General features: G+C 43.8%; 1 pseudogene; it reads left to right on the forward strand.

Moving 5' to 3' along the window:
- Positions 1-870: 870 nt before the first annotated feature.
- Positions 871-26,154, forward strand: LOC148824445 (scavenger receptor cysteine-rich type 1 protein M130-like; annotated as a pseudogene).
- Positions 26,155-27,891: the final 1,737 nt, after the last annotated feature.

Genomic DNA, 27,891 nt, shown 5'->3' on the forward strand with positions numbered 1-27,891 from the left:
TCACAGGAGCTGGGACAGACCAAAAATATAGTAATTAAAGCCACTGTCCATTGAGGTACCGATATCTCCCAAAAACTAGGAACACAGTCATTAAATCTACTGACCGGTGTGTTGATGTGTTGACCACAGCTCATAGGAACACAGGGTAACAGTCATTACAGTCGCTGTCCACTATAGTGACCATAGCACCAAGAAGGAACACAGTCATTACAGTCACTGTTGACTATAGTAAGCACACCATACAGAAACTGGGGCACACAGTCATTGTTGCCACTGACTGCTGTAATGACCATAAGTTAAAAAGTTGCTTTTACATCAGCTATATAACCCTGCAATTGACACCTGGAAACCCCCTCAGAAGGTGTGAGCCTGGCCAGTACCTGGATGGGTTGCCTCCTGGGAAAGTTAAAGTTGCTGCTGGAAGAGGTTTTAATGGGACCAGTAAGGGGGCATTCATTCTATGGTCAGTGTGAGTCCTAACACACCAGTATAGTGATGGAGACACTCTACTGTAAAAAACACAATGTTTTTAACATGGGATGTAAACTCTTTATTGTCTATGGTTATTGAAAGTCCCAGGGTGTATCTTGAGAAGAGTAGAGGTGTTTTCCCCTTTGTCTTGGCCAACTCTCACTCTGGCCTTCATGAAACATGGTCTACTTATAATTCCCATCTATGATTTGGCTTCACAACTCCGTTCTCCTTCCCACTGAGAACTGATGTGTGGTGAGTGTACTGGCTGCTGTTGCATCATCCTGGTGGTGGTGGAGGGGAGTCCCCATTACCTGTAAAGAACTTTGAGTAGAGTGTTGTAAGAGGTCCAGAGGAAGGGTCATCCAGGACAGGTATTTTAGGAACGATCTGCTCACAATGCTTGACTTGAACCTGACCAAGATGGCCGCTAAGAGAAACCAGCTGACCAGCAGATGGAAAAGGCTCAGTCTGAAAGACAACGAGACGCAGGTTGGTCTCATCAGGAAACAAAATATATATGCCCCGGAAACAGTGAACCGGCGCGGAAGCCAGTAGGTGAATGCGTTCTGGAGGAGATAGTGGAATCAGGTTGGTGTGGATAAAGATTTAAGGACAACGGATTTACGGAATAAATAAAGGATAACGGTATACGGTTTGTGATTTGGACTCGGCGCAGATTTGTGGGGTTTTACGGACTTTTGGAACATGGACTGAATAAGGATAGAGAAAACGGATTGCGGACTGGTTTGGAAGACAGACGAACGAAAGAAAAGGCGAAAACTTCACTAAAATAAAAGAAGAGTGTGTGGTCTGAGTACTTTCGTATTTAGTACATTAACCTATTCCCCCGGAGGCACCACAATTGGTGGAGGATGCGGCCAACCCTCTGATCGGGACTAAGACTTGTGGAAATAAAAAAATTACTTTTTTTTTCTCTTCTCTCTCGGTTTGGGTGTGAACTCTCGCTAAGAACAATGGAACAACTGATACAACAATTGTCCCAAGCCACCCTAGCCCAGTTCCAGGCTTTAAAGGGACAACAAGAAGCCATACAGGCACAGCAGGAGGCTAATAAAATTCAAACGGAAACGAATCAACAAATTATAGAAGAGCAGAATTTGGTGAGAAAGGAATTGCAAAGATTAGGAGAAGAAATTAGACGGTCCTCAGTAACAGGGAGAGAACCCAGTAAGATGGAAGAAATTGGGCTTCAAAAGATGACAGAGCTCGATGATGTGGAAGCATATTTAACCACTTTTGAGAGAACAGCTGCCAGGAATGCATGGCCCAGAGAGCAATGGGCAGGGAGAGTAGCACCTTATTTAATTGGGGAAGCCCAAAAGGCTTATTATGATTTAAAAGAAGAGGATGCTGAGAACTATGAAACTCTAAAAAAGGAGATTTTGGCAAGATTAGGGGTAACCACGGCGATATGAGCAGTCCGGTTCCATAACTGGAAGTATCAAATAGACAAGCCCACTAGATCTCAGATGTTTGACCTGGTACATCTGGCGAAGAAATGGCTTCAGCCAGAAGAACTAAACTCGGGGCAAGTGGTAGAAAGAGTAGTATTGGACCACTTTGTGAGGAGTCTGCCTGTTCACTTGAAAAGAAAAGTGAGTGATGGGGATCCCCAGACCTTAGACCAGGCGGTTGATTTAGTGGACCAACAGCATGCCACAGAAGCCTTGATTAAGGAAGAGAGAGGGGAATTTCGAAAAGAGGAGAGGAGGAAACCTGAGTTCAGGGAGTGGAATGAAGTTTTAGTCACTAAAGTACAGGGACCATCAAGGTCCTCCACAATTTAAGACATCTTTTCAGGAAAGATCATGAAGTTTTCACCTTTTCTTTCGTTCGTCTGTCTTCCAAACCAGTCCGCAATCCGTTTTCTCTATCCTTATTCAGTCCCTGTTCCAAAAGTCCATAAAACCCCACAAATCCGCGCCGAGTCCAAATCACAAACCGTATACTGTTATCCTTTATTTATTCCGTAAATCCATTGTCCTTAAATCTTTATCCACACCAACCTGATTCCACTATCTCCTACAAAACGCATTCACCTACTGGCTTCCGCGCCGGTTCGCTGTTTTCGGGGCATATATATTTTGTTTCCTGATGAGACCCATCCGTGTCTCGTTGTCTTTCAGACTGAGCCCTTTCCATCTGCGGGTCAGCTGGTTTCTCTTAGCGGCCATCTTGGTCAGGTCTAAGTCAAGTATAGTGAGCAGATCATTCCTAAAATACCTGTCCTGGATGACCCTTCCTCTGGTCCTCTTACAGTGTCTAGAAAAGCGATATATAAGTGTAAGGAATTTTTTTTAAAAACATAAATCGAAGCCCCCGGAAGTCATGTTGTCACTACAGACACTGTCCACGTTAGTAAACACAGGTACCAGAAAAAATAAAGGAACACAGGTCCCAGCCCTCTGAAGTAAAAAAGTAATTAAAGCCACAGACCACTGAAGTGACCACAGCTCCCAGAATCCTAATAATACAGTCATTAGTCACAATAGTGACCAAAGCTTACTAAAAAAACAGAAACAGAAGTCTCAGCCCCCTGAACTCATAGTCATTACAGGCACTGTCCACTGTAGTGTGACCAGAAACCCAGGAAGATGGAGCCCTCTGAAGTCATACAGTCATTAAAACCACTGTCCTCCGTAGTGATCACAGTTTCCAGAAATGCTTAAACACTGCTTCAGCTGTTTGAAGTCATACAGTCATTACAGCTGTCCACTGTCTACCGTGGTGACAATAGCTCCCAAAATCCAAGTAACACAAGTCCCAGCACTTTGACATCATGAAGTCATTATAACCAAGGTCCAGTGCAGTAACCCCAGCTCCCAGAACCACTGCAACACAAGTCACAGATTTCTGATGTCATACAGGCATTACTGTCACTGTCTGCTGTCATGACAACAGCTCCTAGATTATAGAAAAAAAAAGCAATATTTCCATCTTTTCAAACATACAATTCAATCTTTTTCTCTCATGTCAATGACATTAGTTGTGTGAGTCAGTGTGTATTAATCAGTTTGTCTGTCTCTCCAGACAGCACTGATGTGAGGTTGGTGAATGGTACCAGTCCCTGTGAGGGGACAGTGGAGATTCATCACAGTGGACAGTGGGGGACGATTGATGACAGTGGCTGGGATATCAATGATGCTGCAGTGGTGTGCAGACAGCTGGGCTGTGGATCTGCTGTTTCAGCACCAGGAGGAGCTCACTTTGGACCAGGGTCTGGATCAATCCTGCTGAGTCACATTTCCTGCAGTGGGTCAGAGTCTACGCTGAGGGACTGTGGCTCAGAATCAAAAGTTTACTCCCATATTTATGATGTTGGAGTAATCTGTTCAGGTAACAGGCTGCATTCAACAATGAATATTAACTTATAAAAATACATATATCTCGGTTAAATAATAAGAAATAAAACATTAAATATAACAATAATTTAATACTATTTAGAAATGTGAGGAGTTCATTTATCTTATTTTATTTTTCTTCCAGTAGCTCTTTAATCCAGGGACCTCTTTCTTTCTCAGACCTTTGTTAAAGGAAAGCAGGGTTTTGGCCACAACAAAATTGTTAGGTATCTTGTTCCGAACCCCCAGATCCTTTTGTGTAAAGAGCTGCATCCTGTTCTCACTTTTAAATGTTTCAACTTCTGTCCTCTGCACCTTGTTTCTCTGACGTCAACAGGGTTAACATTGCCATGGCCCATGTCATGAGGATTTCTAAATACATATGTCAGTTTCCCTCTCTCCTGAAGACTAGAAAGGTGTTGTTCCTTCAGCCTGTCAGTGTAGAATATCCTTTAATACCCCAATATGTATCTGGTTATCCTTTTATGGACTGATACTAGTGTAGCGGTTTATTTTGTTTTTCCTAAGCGGTGACCAAAATTGCACCACTGTGTCAGGGGATAAAGGTACAGAGACTGGCCAAAAGGGATCAGCTAGTGCCTGTTTGTTAACATGAAGTGACTGATGTCCCTCAAGTGACTTAAAAAAGGATAAAATATGACCCACATGTTGTCATTTGGGCTGCATACTCTAGTGTGTTAATTTCATTAAACAGTGCTGAATTGGTCAGATCTGCATATTAATATCTGTTGTATCTCTGCTACAACAGATGTTCTACTTGTCTCAGAATTGCTTCATAATCTGCTTTCTGTAAATTTGTGAGATTGGTCTCAACCTGTTCAGTTTCAAAATGTACTTCAAAGCACACCATACTATTATTGCAGTTCCATAATTATTCTCACTTTTGTTACTCTCTGTCTTGATTGTTAAAAAAATAGATTTAAATAAGCATTTCCTCTTGTAGATTCTCTAACCAACTGGACAAGAAAGCTGTCACTATCCATCTTCCATTTTGTTTTCTGTTCCTACATTTCTTATAGGTTTTTTCTAATCTACGTATATGGGGAAAGTTAAAGTCTCTCATAAAATCCATGTCTTCAAAATAAATTCTTAATTTCATTACACAGTGTTGGAATATTATTATCCGCAGTTATTTCTCTGTGGCATATGCCTACTGTAATTTAGCATTTGATGTATGTGTGAGACATACTGTAGCCTGGTGTCACAGGGTTGAGGTGCTGACAGCTGTATGCCACCACAATTTTGAAGAGCAGCCTAGCAGAACACAGCTGCTAGTGTGTTAGTGCTGCGCCAAGGAGCCTGGCTCTCAGAGAGAGTGATGCACCAAGGAGCTGGAGAAGGCTCTGAAACACAAACAGGCTCAGTCATTGCCTTTTTGGACCACTGGTAAGGTAATGAGGGAGGTAGAGCAGTTCAGGACAAATGGGTCCTACTGGAAGAGGGTTTGCATTGCTACTACCCCACAAGGGGATTAGTGTGACAGGCAGCTGTCCATGTCTCTCTGCTCTGAGACCTCGGGCATGACCTTGGAGGAGATTACAGAGCAGAATGAGGTAAGAAAACAATTATACCACTGAGGTGTAGCCTAGGGTATTGTGAGCAATGGGATTAGAGATCGTCAGTTAGGTTAATGATTAGAGGGAAGTGTGGTCACCACGAATCCTGTTCTCCAAAGATGGGATTTTGATGATACCCATATTCTTGAAGCAGAGTGAGTAAAAATGAGCCAACAGTCTGTGTTGACCACATGCACCCACCTGGATCAGTGCCCTATTTGGCATATCAATGTGTTAACACATCCAGTATGTTGTTCACAGAATGAAATTTGTAGTTTTCCTTACCCTGGATTTTGTAGATCTACTGAGAAAATCTGGTGATGTTCTTCTCTTTGTTGCCAATGTGTCTGAATTTCACACCTTTAAGAATGTTATTTATAACAATATGATTTACACCAATATCATTTGTACCTGCATTGAAAGGAACAGGGTTACTGGTCACTGGCCTTAGCTAAGAGTCTTCTGACTTTACAGAAAACATCAGTCACCTTTATTCCAGGGAGATATCACACTGTGGTCATCTCACATCTCTGATGCAGTCTCAATAGTGCTGATCTAAAGAATATATTCTTCAGAGAGGTTCAGAACCAGCTGACTGAATGACTCTGTCCTGGTCAGTATGGATAGTTTCAGGACCAGTTGACTGAGAGACTCTGGTCTGGTCAGTGGTCTTGTCTGGTCCTGGTCAGGATGTAAAGTTTCAGGACCAGCTGATTAAGGGTTCTCTGTCCTGGTCAGTGTGGACAGCTTCAGGTTCCAGCTGAGTGAGGGACTCTCTCCTTGTCAGTGTGGATATTTTCAGGACAGGCTGACTGAGGGACTCTGTTGTGGTCTGTGTGGACAGTTTCAGGACCAGCTGTTTAATAATAATAATAATTGCTTACACTTATATAGCGCTTTTCCAGACACTCCACTCAAAGCTCTTTACAGGTAATGGGGACTCCCCTCCACCACCACCAATGTGCAGCATCCACCTGGATGATGCGACGACAGCCATAGTGCGCCAGAACACTCACCACACATCAGCTATCAGTGGAGAGGAGAGCAGAGTAATGTAGCCAATTCATAGAGGGGGATTATTAGGAGGCCATGATTGGTAAGGGCCAATTGTAAATTTTGGGCAGGACACCAGGGTTACACCCCTACTCTTTTCGAGAAGCGCCCTGGGATTTTTAATGACCACAGAGAGTCAGGACCTCGGTTTTACGTCTCATCCGAAGGACGGCGCCTGTTTACAGTATAGTGTCCCCGTCACTATACTGGGACATTAGGACCCACATGGACCGCAGGGTGAGTGCCCCCTGCTGGCCCCACTTACAACTCTTCCAGCAGCAATCTTAGTTTTTCCCAGTAATTGACTGTTAAAGCAGACTGAATGACTCTCTCCTGGTCAGTGAGGACTGCTTAAGGTCCAGCAGACTGAGAGACTCTATCCTAGTCACTCTGAACGGTTTCAGGACAGGCTGACTGCGGGACTCTATACTGGTCATTGTGGACTGTGTAAAGCCCAGCTGACTGAGAAACTCTATCCTGGTCATTGTGGACAGCTTCAGCACCAGCTGACTGATGGACTCTATCCTTGTCAGTATGGACAGTTTCAGGTCCAGCTGACTGAGGGACTCTCTCCTGGTCAGTGTGGACAGTTTCAGGACCAGCTGACTGAGGGACTCTATCCTGGTCAGTGTGGACAGTTTCAGGTCCAGCTGACTAACGGATTCTATACTGGTCAGTGTGGAGAGTTTCAGGTCCAGCTGACTAACGGACTCTCTCCTGGTCAGTATGGACTGCTTCTGGTCCAGCTGACTGAGAAACTCTATCCTGGTCAGTGTGGACAGTTTCAGGTCCAGCTGACTGAGAAACTCTATCCTTGTCAGTGTGGACAGTTTCAGGAACAGCTGATTGACAGTTAAAGCAGACTGAGGGACTCTATCCTTCAGTGTGGGCAGTTTCAGGTCCAGCTGACAGAGGGACTCTGTTCTAGTCAGTGTGGACAGTTTCAGGTCCAACTGACTGAGGGACTGTTCTGGTCAGTGTGGACATTTTCAGGTCCAGCTGACTAAGGGACTGTTCTGGTCAGTGTTTAGAGTTTCCGGACCAGTTGTTTGACAGTTACAACAGACTGCGAAATTCCATCCTGGTCAGTGTGGACAGTTTCAGGACTAGATGTCTCAGAGGAATCTATGAGGGGGTACCCAATTCCCTGTATTAACAATAAGAAAACATTAATCTTCTTTACAACTAAAAGCATTCAGTTTTTGAACAATCGAAAAATGTTTGCAGGTAGAGATATTAATGTTGTCTGACTCTTTGGAAGGTACTCTTTTTTGGTTGGTTTAACCTTATGGTACTGTAGGAGTGCACAACTTGTATTCCAATTTGTAGGAATACAAATTGAATGTTATTTTGAGTTATGGTGTTGGACTATTCTTGTATTTGTTATGTTTGTGAGCTCGTGATGTGCAAGACAAATTCCCTTTGAAGAAACAACGTTCCAGGATAGACAGTTGCACTAGCAGTTCCAGTCTGTGACAACTCACAGTGCCAGTCTGTGGTCTTGTCCAGAGTGTCTGTGAGTGCCGAGGTCAGACAGTCCTGCTCTAGCAGTGCCAGGCTGTGATAGTCCTGGTCTGTCAGTGTCCAGGTCATACAGTCCTGCTCTAGCAGTCCCAGGCTGTGGTAGTCCTGGTCTGTCAGTGTCCAGGTCATAAAGTCCTGCTCTAGCAGTCCCAGGCTGTGATAGTCCTGGTCTTATCCAGAGTGTGTGTCAGTGCCCAGGTCAGACTGTCCTCCTTCAGCAGTGCCAGACTGTGACAGTCCTGGTCTTGTCCAGAGTATCTGTCAGTGCCCAGGTCAGACAGTCCTGCTCCACAGTCAGACAGTCAGACAGTCCTGCTCCACCAGTGCCAGGCTGTGACAGTCCTGGTCTTATCCAGAGTGTGTGTCAGTGCTAAGGTCTGACTGTCCTGCTCCAGCAGTGTCAGGCTGTGACAGTCCTGGTCTTGTCCAGAGTGTGTGTCAGTGCCCAGGTCTGACTGTCCTGTTCCAGCAGTGTCAGGCTCTGACAGTCCTGGTCTTGTCCTGAGTGTCTGTCAGTGCCCAGGTCAGACAGTCCTGTTTCAGCAGTGTCAGGCTGTGACAGTCCTGGTCTTGTCCAGTGTGTGTGTCAGTGCCCAGGTCTGACAGTCCTGCTCCAGCAGTGCCTGGCTGTGACAGTCCTGGTGTTGTCCAGAGTGTCTGTCAGTGCCCAGGTCTGACTGTCCTGTTCCAGCAGTGTCAGGCTGTGACAGTCCTGGTCTTGTCCAGAGTGTGTGTCAGTGCCCAGGTCAGACAGTCCTGCTCCAGCAGTTCCAGGCTGTGACAGTCCTGGTCTTGTCCAGAGTGTGTGTCAGTGCCCAGGTCAGACAGTCCTGTTCCAGCAGTGCCAGGCTGTGACAGTCCTGGTCTTGTCCAGAGTGTGTGTCAGTGTCCAGGTCAGACGGTCCTGCTCCAGCAGTGCCTGGCTGTGACATTCCTGGTCTTGTCCAGAGTGTGTGTCAGTGCCCAGGTCAGACAGTCCTGCTCCAGCAGTTCCAGGCTGTGATAGTCCTGGTCTTGTCCAGAGTGTGTGTCAGTGCCAAGGTCAGACAGTCCTGCTCTAGCAGTCCCAGGCTGTGATAGTCCTGGTCTTATCCAGAGTGTGTGTCAGTGCCCAGGTCAGACTGTCCTCCTTCAGCAGTGCCAGACTGTGACAGTCCTGGTCTTGTCCAGAGTATCTGTCAGTGCCCAGGTCAGACAGTCCTGCTCCACCAGTGCCAGGCTGTGACAGTCCTGGTCTTGTCCAGAGTGTGTGTCAGTGCCCAGGTCTGACTGTCCTGTTCCAGCAGTGTCAGGCTCTGACAGTCCTGGTCTTGTCCTGAGTGTCTGTCAGTGCCCAGGTCAGACAGTCCTCTTTCAGCAGTGTCAGGCTGTGACAGTCCTGGTCTTGTCCAGTGTGTGTGTCAGTGCCCAGGTCTGACAGTCCTGCTCCAGCAGTGCCTGGCTGTGACAGTCCTGGTCTTGTCCAGAGTGTGTGTCAGTGCCCAGGTCAGACAGTCCTGCTCCAGCAGTGCCTGGCTGTGACAGTCCTGGTCTTGTCCTGAGTGTCTGTCAGTGCCCAGGTCAGACAGTCCTGTTTCAGCAGTGTCAGGCTGTGACAGTCCTGGTCTTGTCCAGTGTGTGTGTCAGTGCCCAGGTCTGACAGTCCTGCTCCAGCAGTGCCTGGCTGTGACAGTCCTGGTCTTGTCCAGAGTGTGTGTCAGTGCCCAGGTCAGACAGTCCTGCTCCAGCAGTGCCTGGCTGTGACAGTCCTGGTCTTGTCCAGAGTGTGTGTCAGTGCCCAGGTCAGACAGTCCTGCTCCAGCAGTGCCTGGCTGTGACAGTCCTGGTGTTGTCCAGAGTGTCTGTCAGTGCCCAGGTCTGACTGTCCTGTTCCAGCAGTGTCAGGCTGTGACAGTCCTGGTCTTGTCCAGTGTGTGTGTCAGTGCCCAGGTCTGACAGTCCTGCTCCAGCAGTGCCTGGCTGTGACAGTCCTGGTCTTGTCCAGAGTGTCTGTCAGTGCCCAGGTCAGACAGTCCTGCTCCAGCAGTGCCAGGCTGTGCCAGTCCTGGTCTTGTCCAGTGTGTGTGTCAGTGCCCAGGTCAGACAGTCCTGTTCCAGCAGTGCCAGGCTGTGACAGTCCTGGTGTTGTCCAGAGTGTGTGTCAGTGCCCAGGTCAGACAGTCCTGCTCCAGCAGTGCCAGGCTGTGACAGTCCTGGTCTTGTCCAGAGTGTCTGTCTTTGTAGAAGTAAAGGCAATTTATTTCAAGTTCCAGGTCAGACAGATGTCCCAGCAATGCCAGTCTGTGACAACTCACAGTGCCTGTCTGTGGTCTTGTCCAGAGTGTGTGCCAGTTTCCAAGTCAGACAGTCCTGCCCCAGTAGTGCCAGGTTGTGACAGTCCTGTTCACAGTTTTTGTCAGGAGGCAGGTCAGGCAGTCCAGCTGCAACAGTAGATGGACTGGGTGTGATAGGCTTGGTTTTCTATAACCTCTTTACCACTTTGGACGTGATGTCTAAAACAACTTTATTAAAAATAATTTACAATTTTTGAATCCAATTCCCTTTATTTTTTATATGTAAGTGTTCATTTCTGCTTTATATTGAAGGACATTGTTAAGTTCCCAGGTTTTCTTCAGGTTTATCAGGAAGCTTTTGGTTAGAATGTGTTCTTCATCTTGGTTCAGGGTCTCAGATATCTGCAGGTCAATTACTTGTGTTTCACAAACAAATTCACACTTTGAAGCCCAGAGTTCTAGGATGTCAGCTCCTGTGACACAGTGGGGTGTCCAGAGGTTCTGGTCATTTTAATTATTTTTCATTGATCTCTCAGTGTTTCTGTGACAGTGACTTGATCTGCAGTGAATGCGTGCTTGATAATTTACAGATTAATTTTTGGCTGAGCAATTTCCCAAAATTCCAAAACAGTGTATAGTTTTAGTATTCTTTAGAATTCCTCACAATTTTGTTCAAATAATGAATACGCACTCTCTATTACTGCTCTCTCTTCCTATCTTTTCTTATATTCAAGCATATCGAGTGGTCAGGGACAGTGATCTCTGTTATTGTTTTGATATTCCGGCTCATTGAGGGGTCCGACTGGTCAGGGACTGTGATTTCTGTTATTGTTCTGATATTCCAGCTCATCAAAGGGTCAGACTGGTCAGGGGCAGTGATCTCTGTTATTATTCTGATATTCCACCTCATCGAGTTGTCAGAAAGGTCAGGGACAGTGATCTCTGTTATTGTTCTGAAATTCCAGCTCATCGAGGGGTCAGAGTGGTTGGAGGCAGTGATCTCTGCTCTGGGAGCCTGGAAGTGCAGCACGGAGAAACCTGGGGCTCAGTGTGTGACTCTGACTTTGACTGGCAGGATGCAGAAGTTGTCTGTAGAGACCTGGACTGTGGGGTTCCCTCACAGGTGCTGAAGGGGGCTCAATTCGGGAAGGGGGAGGGACAGGTCTGGACAGAGGAGCTCCAGTGCCAGGGAAGTGAATCCCACCTGTTCTTCTGTCCAAAGTCCTCCACAAAGACACAGAGCTGCACCCATGAGAACGATGTGGGACTGGAGTGTTTTGGTAAGAGGGGGATAATTCATTTCATTTTTTCTTTAATGGAGCTCAAAACTGAAGTTTAAAAGAGAAACTGATGATTGCTACAATAACTGTGTCAGCACTGGGGATTGGTGTTTAACCATGAAGATTCACTACACCAATCTTCTTATTAACAGTAAATTAATTAAACTTTAAATTGCCACCTTTGCTGATGAATAAAGCATTCAAATTCAATTGGACTGAACAGTAACACGTTCAGGTACTTGTAGGACAGTATTGGTTTGTGTAAGTGTGAAGAGTGTGTGTAAGTACTGCACAATTCCTAACTTTAATCCCTGTCCTGTGTGCAGTATACACAGGGTTCAGGCTGGCGAACGGCTCGGACTCCTGCTCTGGACGAGTGGAGCTGCAGTACGACAGTAAATGGGGGACTGTGTGTGACCAATACTGGGACCTGAGAGATGCCAGTGTTCTCTGCCAGCAGCTGGGCTGTGGGGAGGCTGTAGCAGCGCCAGGACAGGCCTGGTTTGGACAGGGCAGTGGACCAGTATGGGCTGATGTGTTTGAGTGCCGGGGCAATGAGAGCCGTCTCTCACACTGCGCTGTCTCTTCATGGGGGAGAGCAGGGTGCTTTCATGGACAGGACGCAGGAGTCATCTGCTCTGGTGAGAACCAACACACATTTACATCTTGAATATTAAACATTGTAATTATGATGAAGCAGTGATTGGCAGACATAAGATAGTTTTGCATGCCTTCATTGCGTGCAAAATGAGAGACAATCTTGACACACTTTAGATGTTTTATGTGCAATCACCTTGAGTCAGTCGGTTGTCTTCTAACTCATGACTTAACTTCTTACACTTATATAGCACTTTTCTGGACACTCATCTGAAAGTGCTTTACAGGTAGTGGTGACTCCCTTCCACTTCCACCAATGTGCAGCTCCACTTGGATGATGTGACAGCAGCTAGAGTGCCCCAGTTCACTCACCATACAGAAGCTCTCAGTGGAGAGGAGAACAATTCATAGATGGGGATTATTTGGAGGCCGTGATTGGCCAGGGAGGGAAATTTGGCCAGGACACCAGGGTGACACCTCTACTCTTTTCAAGAAACACCCTGGGATATTTAATGACCCCAGAGAGTCAGGACCTCAGTTTTATATCTCATCCGAACGACGGCGCCGTTTTACAGTATAGTGTCCCCATTGCTATACTGGCACATAAGAACCCATACAGGCCGAAGGGTGTGCATCCCCTGCTGGCACCTCTAACACCTCTTCCAGCAGCAAGCTTAGTTTTTCCCAGGAGGTCTCCCATCCAGGAACTGACCAGGCTCACACCTGCTAGCTGTAATGGGTTACCAGTTGTGAGTTGCAGGGCGATATATCTCCTGGTTGAAGGGAAATCCTTCAAATTATGAATTTGTATTTTTGAATTAAATGAAATTTGGAAGGGGTTATAAAAAAATGTTTAAAACCATTCACACGTGGTTGACTGGCCTTATTCGCTGACTTCACCCAGACTTTTCATGAGTAAAATACATTGATTGGAGTAACTAGCTGTATCCATTTTTCCTTCAGTTGACCCATGATGTTCAAGTGTGCAGGACTATCATTGAAAACGAGTCTGTGATGATGGGTAACACACAGTTTTCCATGAAGGTAGTTGTTACGACCCCAAGTGTCTAGGGGTAAAGGGGTGTAGCATTTAGGATAATTCTTTTGGAAGCAGGTGGGTTTTGGTGAGGGACTAGGAAGCGTGATAACAAGGGTAAGGAACTAGAGTGGTGCCAAAGGAAAGAAAATAACAAACAAAATGGAGCTGGCTAGGACAGTGAGGGAAAGCTAATCTGACTACAAAAGAAAACCGAAACACATGGTCTTTGGCGTCTTCAACACCCTAGCTTACCTGCACTGACTACCCAAAACCATACAAGACAAACGGCACTCACCCATACTAAACTAGTGTACTAATACAAAATGAACTAAGTGTGTAAAGTGTACCCAACAACCTAAACTAACCTTATGTACAAAAGTTCACACAAAAACACAAGTGAACCAGGAATACAAATAAGGGAAAACAAGAGTAATCAACAGGAGCAGGGTACAAAAGAACACAAAAGTTGAACATGTAACACTGGGGCAAAGTAATGGCAAAACAAGGATGGACACACAAACAAACGAAAGTACAAAGAAACTAACGCAAAACCAACAAAACAACAAAGCCGAAGCTATACGAAAATACACACACAAAGCAAAACAAACCAACAAACGAAGCCGGAGCAATAACCAGAAGCGAAGCGAAACAAAGCGATAATCAAAACCAAACGGGACCGAAGTCAAACAAAAGGCCTTTTCTTCCTGAAAGCCTCCATGTTATATAGTGAATAAAATGAGTTCTGATTGGCTGAGAGCTAATTCATCATCATGACATCATACAGAAATTGTGGTGTAATGGTGGGCCAATGGGGAAGGGAGAACAATCAAGGGTCAGCAGTGTGGACATAACAGAAAAAAACACACACAGAACACACACTGGGACGTAAAAGTAGTCAATCAATGTAATAAACACACACCTAAATAATAACATGATGTACCAACAACATTTGGTTGTACATGAGATAATGGATATTTAAAAACAATAGTTTCTGATAGAGAAAACAGGGACAGTTCATGTTAAATTTACCCAAAGGTTGTGATTGTGCATTTGACAGACAAATAAAACAAGTGAAATCAGTCAGATGTTACTGTAACCTGGAGAGGATGAAGCCTCTCATTCTAAATGCAGGTCAGGAGGCAATGCCTCTGTGAGCTTGGATTACAGAGTTGATGTGTGATGATGAAACCTGATGATTATTGATTTTTACAGATTCCTCCCTGTCAGCTCTAGACGGTGGAGTCCAGCTGTCAGGAGGAGAGAGTCACTGTGATGGCCAAGTGGAGGTTCACTACAACAGCACCTGGGGGAGACTCCTCCAGCACTCCTGGGGCTACAGAGAGGCCTCTGTGGTCTGCAGACAGCTGGGTGCAAATATACCACTCCTCTGTGTATGAGACAGGCGACAGTGCACTGTGTCTGACAGGTATTAAGTGCTTTGTAGTACAAGTCTATAACTCCTCTCTGTATGGGACAGTGACAGTGCTGTGTGTCTGACAGGTATTCAGTGCTCTGTAGTACAAGTCTATAACTCCTCTCTGTACGGGACAGTGACAGTGCTGTGTGTCTGACAGGTATTCAGTGCTCCGGGGATGAGTCTCACCTGGTGAACTGCAGTTCTCCACAGACAGTTAGCTGCAACACTGGACAGGATGCTGCCCTGCTCTGCTCAGGTAGGAGCCATTCAAAGTATTTTTTTTTAGATGCACATTGATATGTAGGATATAAAACACAAACCCAAAAATATTTGTCACAAAATATAACAACTGGACCTGTCAGCAGCAGTTAATATATTGTATGAAGTGATATTTGTTTTTGTTTTAACTCCATTAATATGGACTGGCAATAAACCAGTGATAAATGTATGAAATTTGAGTATGATTGTAGAAGTGATTCCATATATTGTTCAATCCAGTCATCCCATTCTGTAGAGATGCAGTGTTTAGTCATCAGGTTAATCCACTGCAGATCACAGATGTGAGGCCTGTGCTTCTAATTAATGAAGATCTCCTTTGTTGCAGTTGTAAGCAACAGAGATAAAAAATTAGAATATTTGCATGCTAAGTCAATAGATTAATTAAGACAGCTGGGAACGATGAAAGCCTACAGCCTAAGGAAAGAAACATTTTATCTATTTCTTTTTTGAAAAGAATGATTGGTGGGCATTACCGGAAAGTATGGATGTAGATGCACTTACTGCATCATAAGCATTGAAAGTATTGGTTTATTAGGTCCATAAAAATAATCTTTTTAGTTGTATTAATGATATATAATATATAATGATATGTAATATGATATATAAATATATATATATAATATATATGTTTTATAATGAATGAGCTGGATTTCCATTGATATAACAAGAAAATAAATATTAAAGCATTCAGAATCTTAACAAATCCATTGGAAATGGAGTCTCAGGTTGTCACAGAATCCAGGGAAAATTTCCGCCTGGAAGGATGTGCCCTTAAACATTTTGGGGTGCAATGTCTTGTGAAGTATAGACAGTAGAGGCCTGGACCAGGGCTTGAATTGAAGCCAAATCCTTGGATATTAAACCTGAATCATCAAATTTCTCATATGTCTTAGTGTGTGCACTCACTCAAAAGAAATATGGAATGTTTTTTCATCTTCACCAAAAAATAAAAAAATATCAAAAGCACTGAACTAGGCAGTGCTAAAGAGGCTATATATAGGATTTAAGCAGTAAAAAAGTCTTACTAACTGATTGCTAGCAAATAAGAATCTGATGAAATTGACATGCGACAATGAAGATTAAACAAAAACTTGTTTTTTGCTCAGCATTGCCCCAAACAGCAATGATATCTCTCTAAGCCTCCGAATGGTCAGAATTCACTGACTAATAGCTATTTCTATTCGGATTTTCTACAGACAGTTAATTTGAAGACAGGCTAAAAATCCATAGTTTACCCCTTGTTTAACTTGTAAAAAAACTTTTTTCCCTTATAACTCTATAATCTGAAATCCTCTATGATGCGTAAACAGGCTAACCAGAGAATTACCACACCACCTATAATGATATATGTCTCTATATCACTGGGTATTGTCTCTCCTAGCCCAGCACTCCCTCAGGCTGGTTGGGGCAGGTAGTGACTGTGCTGGGTGGCTGGAAGTTTATCACAGTGGCTCCTGGGGGACAGTCTGCGATGACTCCTGGGACCTGGCAGACTCTCAGGTGGTGTGCAGGCAGCTCCAGTGTGGGACGGCCCTCAGTGCCCCAGTGCCGGCCTCCTTCAGCCAGGGAACTGGACCCATCTGGCTGGACGAGGTGGCCTGTCTGGGGAACGAGTCATCTCTGTGGGAGTGTCCCTCAGCAGGGTGGGGACAGCATGACTGTGGACACAAGGAGGATGTGAGAATCCTGTGTTCAGGTAAGCGAGCTAAAAAAAATAATCCATATTCTCGAATTCCACATTGTGGATATGGTTTGCATTTAGAGTATTTAAATATATCTTATTGAGAAAAATTCAATTCAGTACAATTCAGTTTTATTTGTATTTTTACAACGGACATTGTCACAATGCAGCTTTACAGATTTCCGGGCCTGAACCCCCAGTGAGCAAGCCTAAGGCGACAGTGGCAAGGAAAAACTCCCCTAGACTAAAGTAGGAAGAAACCTTGAGAGGAACCAAGGCTCGAAAGGGGGAGCCTATCTGTCACGCCCAGTACACTTAGAGGGCACTCCACTTCTGTCCTGTTCCTAGTTCCCTGTGATTATTCATGTCTTTCTGGTGTGTCTTGTTGTGTAGCCTATTTACTTCCTGCTTCTGCTCTGCTCCTCGCTCAGCACTGAGGTTCGGATGTCCTGAGACCCAGCTAGCTCCAGGTCACTCCTGTTCATGGCCTGAGGGCATAGGTTTCTATACGGCATTTCCTGAACAGCTGAGCCCGTCCTGCTGCTTCGCATAGGGTCTATTTTCGCTCTCCTGCCATTCCACGGTTCGTCCCTTCCAATATCCGTGACACTATCCTCCTCTGGTCGGCACCGGGTTAATTAAAATGAACAGATATGAAAGTCATCTATATTATATTACATGGTGGAAAAGCAGACTGGTATTTTTAGTTCAGTAATGTATGGTAAAGTCCAGCAATGTCCGGAATGTTCAGTAGTTTCCTTTGGTTGAAATTTCTCTGGGAAGTTGAGTTTGACAGGTAGAAGGAGCTGGATTCTGGGCCTGGGCTTCCAAACAGTCCTGCTTTTGGCTTGCTTTTCCTAAATATATATCGGAAGGCTAGACTAAACAAATATGTTTTTAACTCAGATTTGAACATTGGGAGTGCTTCTTCATCCCACACATCTGCGGGGAGGCTATTCCATAATTGGGGAGCTCTTTGAGAAAATGCTCTGTTGCCAGCTGTGACTTTTTTAATTCCAGGAACAACTAGGTAACCTGCTCCTTGTGATTGAAGTGTACGAGAGGGATTATAAGGGACTAAAAGATCACTCAAATATTTTGGGCCAAGATCACGCAAAGCTTTGTAAAAAGAGACTAAGATATAGTTATGATACAGCTGGGAATGCACATATTCACATCCCAGCAAAAATAAAAATAAAGAAAGAAAGAAACTCTGGCACTGAATGTGAATTCCCCTCCACTAGTGAATGGGGATATATTTATCTCAGTCCTCCAGTAAGATCTAGGACCCAATCTTCAAACTTCTCACATCAATTGTCTTTCATGATTTTCTGCCTCAAATGTTTCATTTTGATTTGTTCCAAGAATGGCTTCCGGGCAGATCCTGATGACCCACACGGTGTTAAATGTCACCCTGAGCCTCATTTTCTCCATTCATAGTGCAGCACCACTCACCCTGAGCCACACATTCTACTTTCATGCCTCAGTCTTTTAGTTCCGCTGCTGCTAAATAGCCAAGCTGATCAGAATGACGTTTTGGATCAGAACCTGATCATGTAATGGGATTTTAAAGCTCTGTGTGATGCACTGTCCAGATTCTGAATGAACAGAACCACACACTCCTGTCACCTTCATGTCAGCTGTGTCATTGTACAGCTGTCCTTGTTTCATTACGTGAGTCAGTTATAACTGGATTAGTACAGGAAATGAGACTGGTTGTTGTTCACATTGTTTGCTTGTTGTTTCTTTCCAGTTCAGAACTAAACGTTGGGCTGTCTTGTCAGGGTTTGTTTCCTTTGACTTTCCCTGCTGTCTTGGCAGATCACACTCTCCTGAGGCTATCTGCAGGCTGTTCAGGACAGGCAGAGGTTTACTACAATGGCACCTGGGGCAGCATCTGTGCCAACAGCATGACAGACATCACAGTTGCGGTGATCTGTAAACAGCTTGGCTGTGGAGACAAGGGCACCGTCAGAGAGACAAACTCCAGGCTGAGCCCTGATCCCAAATGGCTGGACTTTGTCTCCTGTCGCAAACATGACTCCACCCTGTGGCAGTGTCCCTCCTCCCCCTGGGGTCAGAATGACTGCACAGATCGGGAAGTGGCTGAGATCACCTGCTCAGGTACAGAGGGAAGAGTAATGCTCTGTGAATTAGTGTTTTGCAATTTTTAGAACAGACAAAAGCTTTAAACTGAATTCTTATTAATTTATCTCCAAACATGTATAAAATGAAATAATTATTATTCATCTTTGAAGGTCCTAGAAAAGAAGCTGACAGAAGCACTCCAGCCCCTCAGGAAGAGCAGCCACAGCAGCACTGCCCAGGTGAGTTCAGTGTGGAAAACAGTCAGAGACACTGCAGCCCTGAGCTGAGGAACAGTAACCATACAGCTCTCTTCTAGAGCCACTCAATACCTCACTAATCTCTACTACAGTCACTGAGCTGAAGACACTCAGTAAGCTCTCTGCTCTCGTCTACAGTCACAGATCTAATGACACTCAGTAACCTCACTGCTCTCTTCTACAGTCACAGATCTAATGACACTCGATAACCTTTCTGTTGACTTTCAGTCCCACTGGCTCTGCGCCTGGTTGGAGGCACTAACTGCTCTGGCCGGGTGGAGCTGCGGTACGAGGGCTCCTGGGGGACAGTCTGTGACGACTCCTGGGACCTGCAGGATGCCCAGGTGGTCTGCAGACAGCTGGGCTGTGGGGACGCAGTGAGTGCAGCAATAGAGGCCTCATTCGGACCAGGAAATGGCGCCATCTGGCTGGACGAGGTGAACTGCACAGGCAGTGAACTTCACCTGTGGGACTGCTGTCACTCTGGACTAAATCAGAGTGACTGTTGACACAAGGAGGATGCAGGGGTTACCTGTACAGGTGAGGATAGTCTTAGAACTGCAGATAAACAAGGTTGCAGATCAATGGAGAAGTTAGACTGATGTCACCCATACTCTATCACTGCTTAATATCTAACTGAACCAACAAAGATCATCAGTCACAAGATTTGGATGTTTTGTAGCCATGTGTGTGTGAACAGCACTAGGCTTTAATTCTGAACAAGACACCATTCATCCAGCAATCCTAGATTTGACCTCAAGGAACAAATGTAAAGATTTTTTTTTTATTAAGACCACTCTGGATTCAACTTGCTTTAAAACCAAAGACAAAATAATGACAGTTCTCCTATCTCTTTTACAGGTTTGTCAGAGACAACAGCCAGTCCAGCAACAGCTACAGGTGAACAGAAATCTTCCTTGTCATTGATAACTCCTGTCTTTCTGTCTCTTCAGATTCCCAGTGTTGTTGTAGTGTCTCCTCTCCTCTCTTAGGGTGAAGATCAGTGTCTCTTCAGATTCCCAGTGTTGTTGTAGTGTCTCCTCTCCTCTCTCATGGTGAAGATCAGTGTCTCTTCAGATTCCCAGTGTAGCTGTAGTGTCTCCTCTCCTCTCTCAGAGTGAAGATCAGTGTTTTGAGATTTCCAGTGTAGATCTTGTGCTAGTGTCCTCTCTTTCCTCACTGATTTAGTGACAGTCCTGATGGGTTAGATTGGGAATCCTTAACTGTTCTTCATTGATCTTGGGTTCACCCTGAAGTCATGAGAGCCACATATCGGAACAGGAGGAGAACAGGACATGTGTCGAAGTGTATATGAGCCCAAGAGCACCTCTCCTGATCCCTGTTCATCCATTGTCTCCCCCTCTCTCAGGCAGAACCAGGACAACACCCCAGACACAGCCACTGGGAGGCCTGTCTGCCTCGCCCCTGGTCCTCCTGCTGCTGGGGGCTCTGCTCTTCGTGGTGCTGGCCCTGTTAGTGGGGCAGCTGATCCAGAACAGGAATCTGAGGAAAGGTAGGGAGGGAACTCTCCATCCACATAGTGACCTCTAGTGGTCAGTTCTGTCACTCACATGGAACTTATATTTACATAATTACCTTAAGGAATAATTCAATTCAATTCAATTCAACTTTATTGTCATTAAACTTACACAGGTGCATAGTATAATGAAAAGTGTTTCTCATTAGTCACTCAGGTGCAGCATATAAATAGGACAGAAGATGAGACAATAGACAGTTACACAATAAGACAGTTACACAATAGCAATAATAGTAACATGTAATAACATAACATAAATAACATGTAATCAAGTAATCGAAAACTGTGCAAAATTCCGCAGAGAAAATTTAACAGGACAAAAACAGTGCAAGGTAATTCTTGGAACAGTGCAAAAAAATAGTGTGGTTAAAAGTAGTATGGTTAATTAATATTGAGTATTATTATGCCTGTTACAATTTTACTGGGCTATTGAGGGGACAGTACAATTTTGGCTTACGTGTGTGTGGTGGTGTAGGAGTACAGTGGTTGTGGGCACAGGAGGATGTTAGGAGAGATCATAATAAGGTGGAAGGGAGTGGGGGCGTCACCAACTTGACAGCTCTGGGGAAGAAGCTATTTTGGAGTCTAGTTGTGTGCGACTGGAGTGACCGGAACCTTCTGCCAGATGGTAGGGGAACAAACAAGTTATGACCGGGGTGAGTGGGGTCAGACATAATTTTGGTGGCTTTTTTCAGACTCCTGGTGTTGTATATTTCCTGGATGGATGGTAAGGCACTGCCGATGATGTGTTGGGCAGTTTTGACCACCCGCTGTAGTGCCTTACGGTCGGATGCGGTGCAGTTGCCGTACCAGACTCTGATGCAGCTGGTCAGTATGCTCTCCACTGTACATCTGTAGAAGTTGGTGAGGATCAGTGGGTGTAGGTGTATTTTCTTCAGCCTTCTCAGGAAGTACAGCCACTGTTGTGCCTTCTTGATGAGACTGGAGGTGTTCAGTGTCCATGTAAGGTCCTTAGAGATGTGAACGCCTAGGAATTTGAAGTTATTCACCATCTCCACCGCAGACCCTTCTATGTAGATGGGGGAGTGAACTTTTCCTTGTCTTCTGAAGTCAACAATCAGCTCTTTGGTTTTGCTGATGTTGAGACATAGGTTGTTGGTTCGGCACCAGTCTGCGAGTTGTCTTATCTCCTCTCTGTAGGCAGCCTCATCGTTGTCAGTGATCAGGCCCACGACTGTGGTATTGTCAGCATACTTGGTGATGGTGTTTGTGCTGAACTTAGCAGTACAGTCGTGGGTGAACAGGGAGTAAAGCAGTGGGCTGAGCACACAGCCTTGAGGGGCACCGGCTGTGCCCTGGTAGAGACCTGGTAGAGAAAACCATTTAAAGTTTAAAAAAGATTATCAACAATTACAGATGGAGATATCAGGAAATTTGCAAATCAAGAAGCATAACATTTATGTGCTGTAATGTCCAAAGAAGGTTTAGTAGTCAATGTTTGATCTTGTACTCCTCTCCCTGCATGTTAACCCTGAGTGTCTATTTTCTCACACAGCCCTATCTAAGGGAGCACTCGCACCCTATCATGATGCCGTTTACGAGGAAATAGAGTACAAACTGGCCAGAGAGGGAACCTACAGCGCCCCCAGGAGAGGTGAGTGGAGAGAGTCTTCAGGAGTGATTAGTCTCCATCTTCTGAGGAAGATCTGAGGACTTAACACTTGTAGAAAATCTCACCATACTGGTTTTAAATCTGTAGAGTTTTCTTTCTCAACTGCTGTCAAAGTAAGTGAAGAAAAGCATCATAAACTCTGTGTTTCTGTTGACAACCTGGCTTCTCTCCCAGTAAGAGACAGTGCTGACTGACTGTAGGATTTTTTTTTCTCAACTGGTGTCAAAGTAACTGACACCACAGTTCACAGTTCCTGATCTGCCTTATACATACAAACTCTGAGATACTGTTCACACCCCGGCTTCTTCCACAGCCAGTGGAAGACAATGAGTCTGCTGTCTGACTGCAGGTAATATTGATCTGTCCTCCTGTTCACAGGGAGATTCCTCTCTGACGAGCTACCCTCTGGATACGATGATGTGGAGGACAGTGAGGGAGACCCAGTGCCAGGTGAGGGGAGGTGGAGTCAGGGGGCTCAGTGTGGGAGTGAGGAGGTCTTCAGTCCAGTACTCACTCTCACCTCAAACCAGGCTGATATTTAGAGAACTTAGGTAGAAAATTCTGAATTATACAAATATAACCAAATGTGTTTGATACCTTATAAAGCCAGCTCTTCAGTGTTGCCTCACACTAGTCTTATCTCAGCAAATCACAGATGCTGAGCAAAACTAGACCTGGTCAATACTGGGGTGGTAAACAGGGTGCTGCTCTCATTGGTTTTGATAGAAAAGGAGACTGCGGAACAGCATGCTGTAAAAACGGCCTTTCAGATCAGATTAATCAGCGACCCTAGAGTTTTGGCTTAACTATACACCACAAAACATTTAAAATCACACTTTCCAATTACTTTGCAGCTCTATGGTCAAAGTAAGTCTGAGTCCTGAAGTGTAAATTCTCTGTCTCTCTGTGTGGTTCAGGAGACTCGATAGCCTCTGTGAAAGAAGAGATCCCAGAGTACTATGATGATGCTGTAACTGTACCTCAGAGTCCAGATGCCTTGTCAGTTGGGTTATTTCAGTCCAATCACATGGGAAAACTCTGCACCAATACACACAACATAAACATACAACACGCAATTACAAATTTGCTAACAAGGTGTTTTAGACACCTACATCCTAAACACCCAGAAAATCCTCAAACTGCTACCAAGTATTCAGCTTTTACAGAACACCTACATAAAAGAAAGAGATAAACCAAACCTTCTAAACCAAAGACATTACAACCTACAGTTAAATCTCTTTCTTTGTGAACCCAATTGCTACAAAATGAATGGGAACCTATCTCCCTGTTCTAAAGATGCTCCCACTAGCCAGGAGAGTCACTTTTTAACTAAGGGATTATATAAAAAAGAAATAAAAGTTTCTAAAAACAACAGAAAGGCAAGCTCTCTTTATGAGGTTCAAAGACTAAACTCCAGTCTGGACTCCCACAGAGTCTGAATCTCTCTACTCTTTCTTGGATCTGAGCCTCTGAATACGGAGTCTGTACTATTCTGCACCAGTTACATGAATCTGACTCTCTCTCTGTGATCTCAGCCCTGATCACTCAGTCTGGGTCACTGCTGACAGTGTCCGGCTCCTCTTCAGTATCTCATAGGGTTCACATCACCACCCTCTCTGTCCAAATACAGCCAAACTTTCTCTGCCCTGTTGTCCTTCAACATCTTATTTGAAAATCTAGGAATTGTTTTACATTTATTACAGTTGTGAATAGGACTGGAAATCAGGTTCCCCCTGATCTCCTGTACGTAGAGCCTGGAGTTTTAGTTCCTGTGTGATGTTGAGTTAATCAGTGTGTTCTGAGGAGCTCCAGCAGTCCTGTGCTCTAGATAACTCAGTGTGCTGATGTGTGACAGTGAAGCTGTGCTCTGTGTGCTTTAGGAAAGCTGATGTCCTCTGTGAAAGAAGAGGCCCCTGAGTACTATGATGATGCCATCACTGTGCCCCAGAATCCAGACACTGTGTCAGGTGAGTTATTATAAATAAGACTAAGGAGTACCCCCTGTACCAGCCCACAGTAGCCTTTGTCATTAGAAATTAGTCTCAACCTAATTTCATATCTTCAAATAAACACTACCTAGAAGAGAAGAGGTCTCTGACAGGCCAGTCTGTGTCAGAATGACAGAGCCATTACTGACCTTCTCTTCTGTTCACAGGGAGACTCCTCTCTGATGGGACACCCTCTGGGTACAGTGATGTGTTCAGCAGTGAGGAAGACCCCACTTCAGGTAAAAGTACAGCCAGGGGGCTCAGTGTGGGTTAGGTATTTCAGGGATGGGAAAGATAACCTCCAGTAATCCATCTCTGTTGCACTGTCATCCAAGACAGGGGGAATCAGGCATTTTCCAGTAGCAGTAGCTTCACTCTATTATGTCCTACAAGGATCAATAACAGCCAATAAAGACTGAGTGACCTGAATTGTACAAAGTTAGATCACAAAGATCACAGTGTCACTGAAACCCACCTATTGACACACCTAGCCAATCAGATTTAACTTGATTTAAGTTGATCAGCAGCTGATTAATGATGAGGGAATGAGGTCTGGGCAGAACAAAGCTTTAGATTCCCCAAGACCAGGAATTCTGTTCTCTGACTGCAGAGAGAATTACTAGGCTCAGAAATTACTAGGTCTTCCTCACTGTGGTTTTAGAGCATTGATACTTCATAAGTATAAGTGAATTCTACACTGAATCATCAATTCTTCCAAAAAGATACAATTTAATTAAAAAAACCTATTAAACGCTTTTGAGTACAATATTGTTACATCTATTCTGTATACTATAACTGTTAGTCCACTAATAGCCATTGATATCAAAGCAGAGTACTTCTCAGATACAGTATGTTCTATTATGCTTATATCAATAAATTGTATATTGTCTGGTTAGAATACATGTGTGAGACTATAGATTATTATGTTTGATTAGTTTCTAAAAGTCTACAAGTACTCTCAAAATATACTGCTATAATTTCTTATTGTTACAGAAAATTAAAATCCCCATTCACTACACTATTGTGACTATGTAAGTGTTTTAAAAAATCTAGGTGCACCTGGTAATGTCATCAATTCCAATTCCAATTACAGTACATGGCTAGTGGCTGCAAAGTAAGGAGATGTTTGCTGAGATGCTGAGGTGTGAGATTCAGAGATCAAAGCAACCATAAAGTTCTGGGTAAATGATTGTCAATCAACTGTCCAGGAATGATAGAAGGCGAGAGCTACTTCTTGCTTCTACTACTTGTCCAGATCAACTGGAAAGACCAGACTGGAGTTTAGTCTTTGAACCTCATAAAGAGAGCTTGCCTTTCTGTTGTTTTTAGAAACTTTTATTTCTTTTTTATATAATCCCTTAGTTAAAAAGTGCCTCTCCTGGCTAGTGGGAGCATCTTTAGAACAGGGAGATAGGTTCCCATTCATTTTGTAGCAATTGGGCTCACAAAGAAAGAGATTTAACTGTAGGTTGTAATGTCTTTGGTTTAGAAGGTTTGGTTTATCTCTTTCTTTTATGTAGGTGTTCTGTAAAAGCTGAATACTTGGTAGCAGTTTGAGGATTTTCTGGGTGTTTAGGATGTAGGTGTCTAAAACACCTTGTTAGCAAATTTGTAATTGCGTGTTGTATGTTTATGTTGTGTGTAGTGTTGTTAACAAATATTTAACTAATTGTCTAAACTATTACTTTTTTTCAATAAAGCTGTTCCAAAGAACAAATCTCTTATGTGCCTTTAACTATACCAAATGCTTGGGTATATTCTTGGCAAAATCTTTAAAAGTTGGGGGTTATGATTAATTTATTTTTTAATTTATCTACTCAGTCATTTTTTATATTCACAATTTTCATAATCCTAATATGTAACAATATTATTTCAATAACTGGCTCATTTGACAAATCATGAGTCTGTCTCTCTGTCAGGTGTCCTCCAGCCTGGCCCTGGAGTGGACAGGGTCCTGCCCACACTGCCCTCTGAAGAAGGAGCCCCTGCCCCTGATAGGACTGACTACGATGATGTTGGGGATGACTCTCAGGGAGAGGATGGGCGCTGTGAGACTGACAGGGCTGTCTGGGAGAACCTCCTCCAGCAGGTCTAGACACAGAAGAGCTTCACCAACAGAGTCACACAGTCTTACAACAGTTCTGAGCACTGAGACTGTCTGTGACCTGAGTCCACTTCACTCCACTGCTTCCACACTGACACTGTCTGTCACCTGAGAGCTCTGACCAGTGAGTCACTGTCCTCATTGACTTTGTCTACAGGACCTGCAGTTTGTGTTTTAAAACAGGGAGACCTTAAAGTTCCCTATTCCATTCAGTCTTTTTTCTTGTACAATATGATATGTTTCTGAAATAAAACTATTAATTGATATAGAATTCTGAATGTAACATTTCTGATGTGCAGAAATGTATAGACATTTTCTTAACATTTCCTTTTTAAAAATAAACTTTTTAAAACCATTTTGTCATTCATTTGTAATTTCTTAATTTTGTACAATTAAAGACTTTTAATTAAATATATAAGGAACCTTTGGCCACTCACAATGATAAAATCAACCCCAGAAGGAGAGAATGCCTAAATGTTTGTGATCAATTCATAAGTATGATTTAATCCACACAAGGAACAAAAGGCACTGTCGACAGAGCCAGATACAACACAACCAAAGAGACAACCTGGCTGTTATTTACATTCCCCTCAAATCAAAAGGTTAAGGTAGATAGAAACTTTATTGATCCCATGAGAAGAAATTGCATCTATCTATCTAAGACTCCTTGTCCTGCCTTCAGGAGCTGCTCAATTTAAAACGCAGCATCCCACAGCACTAGAGACACCCCAATATTCACTTTATACTGCACCTCAAACCATAGGTATTTTATAGCACCCAGATTGACCAGTACAGAGCACTAGACACAGTAAAACATCTTCATATTTGAAAGAAATGTGAGTGTTTTGCACATTTCAAGCTACAACAAGTAAACATTTGAGTACCTAAGTCAATATCACCTGGAATGATCAATAATGACCAACATCGGCAACTTCCAAGAAAATCATTTTCACTCATTGAATTTGATCTTCATACTCATCTTGCATTCTCAGCTATAATACTTCAAAATTACACTGCAGATTTGGTGGAAAACTTCACAAATCTGTACAATTGTATTTTAATATCTTGGTATATGTACCTTCATTTTAATATACATGTAAGCATAAATGCTGTTCAGTATATTGTACTTTTGTTGTACTTTTTAAAACATTTTACCTGAGGACGCAAGGGGACTGTTATATCTTGTGATAGATGCAAGACATCTGCAAAAGAAGGTGAAATTTTAATAAAATTGGTAATTAAAAGAAAACCACAACTTGTATGATATTATCCCTCGATATCGAAGATCAATTGAAGGATTTGAAGAAACTATCAAAGAAACAACAGCAATAGCAGATGATTTGGGTTTTGAACCAATGATTACACCTCAATAATCAATTTGTCCTCAAAAAATGAAGAGACAGGCATGTTTTGAGCCTCATAATGATCCTCTTCTGGATCCACAAGAAACGTGTTTTGGATGTACTTATAACTTCCATCGAAGAGAGGTCTCATCAGTTGCATACAATTGAAACTTGACTTTTTGGATGGTACTGAAAATATTTTTAAAAAATAAAATAAACAATTTTCCAAGGAAGATCTCATGAAGTATTGCCAGGATCTATTCTTAGCGTTTGGTAGTGATAACACTGCTGATATTGATGGAGTAGAAACGTACGATGCGTTGACAGGATTTCTGAAGCGAGAAGTCCTAGAATGCCGCCTATAAATGAGCTAGGATTCATACCA

Source organism: Atractosteus spatula, chromosome 10, assembly GCF_055471065.1.
Source record: "Atractosteus spatula isolate fAtrSpa1 chromosome 10, fAtrSpa1.hap1, whole genome shotgun sequence".
NCBI lineage: Eukaryota > Metazoa > Chordata > Actinopteri > Semionotiformes > Lepisosteidae > Atractosteus > Atractosteus spatula.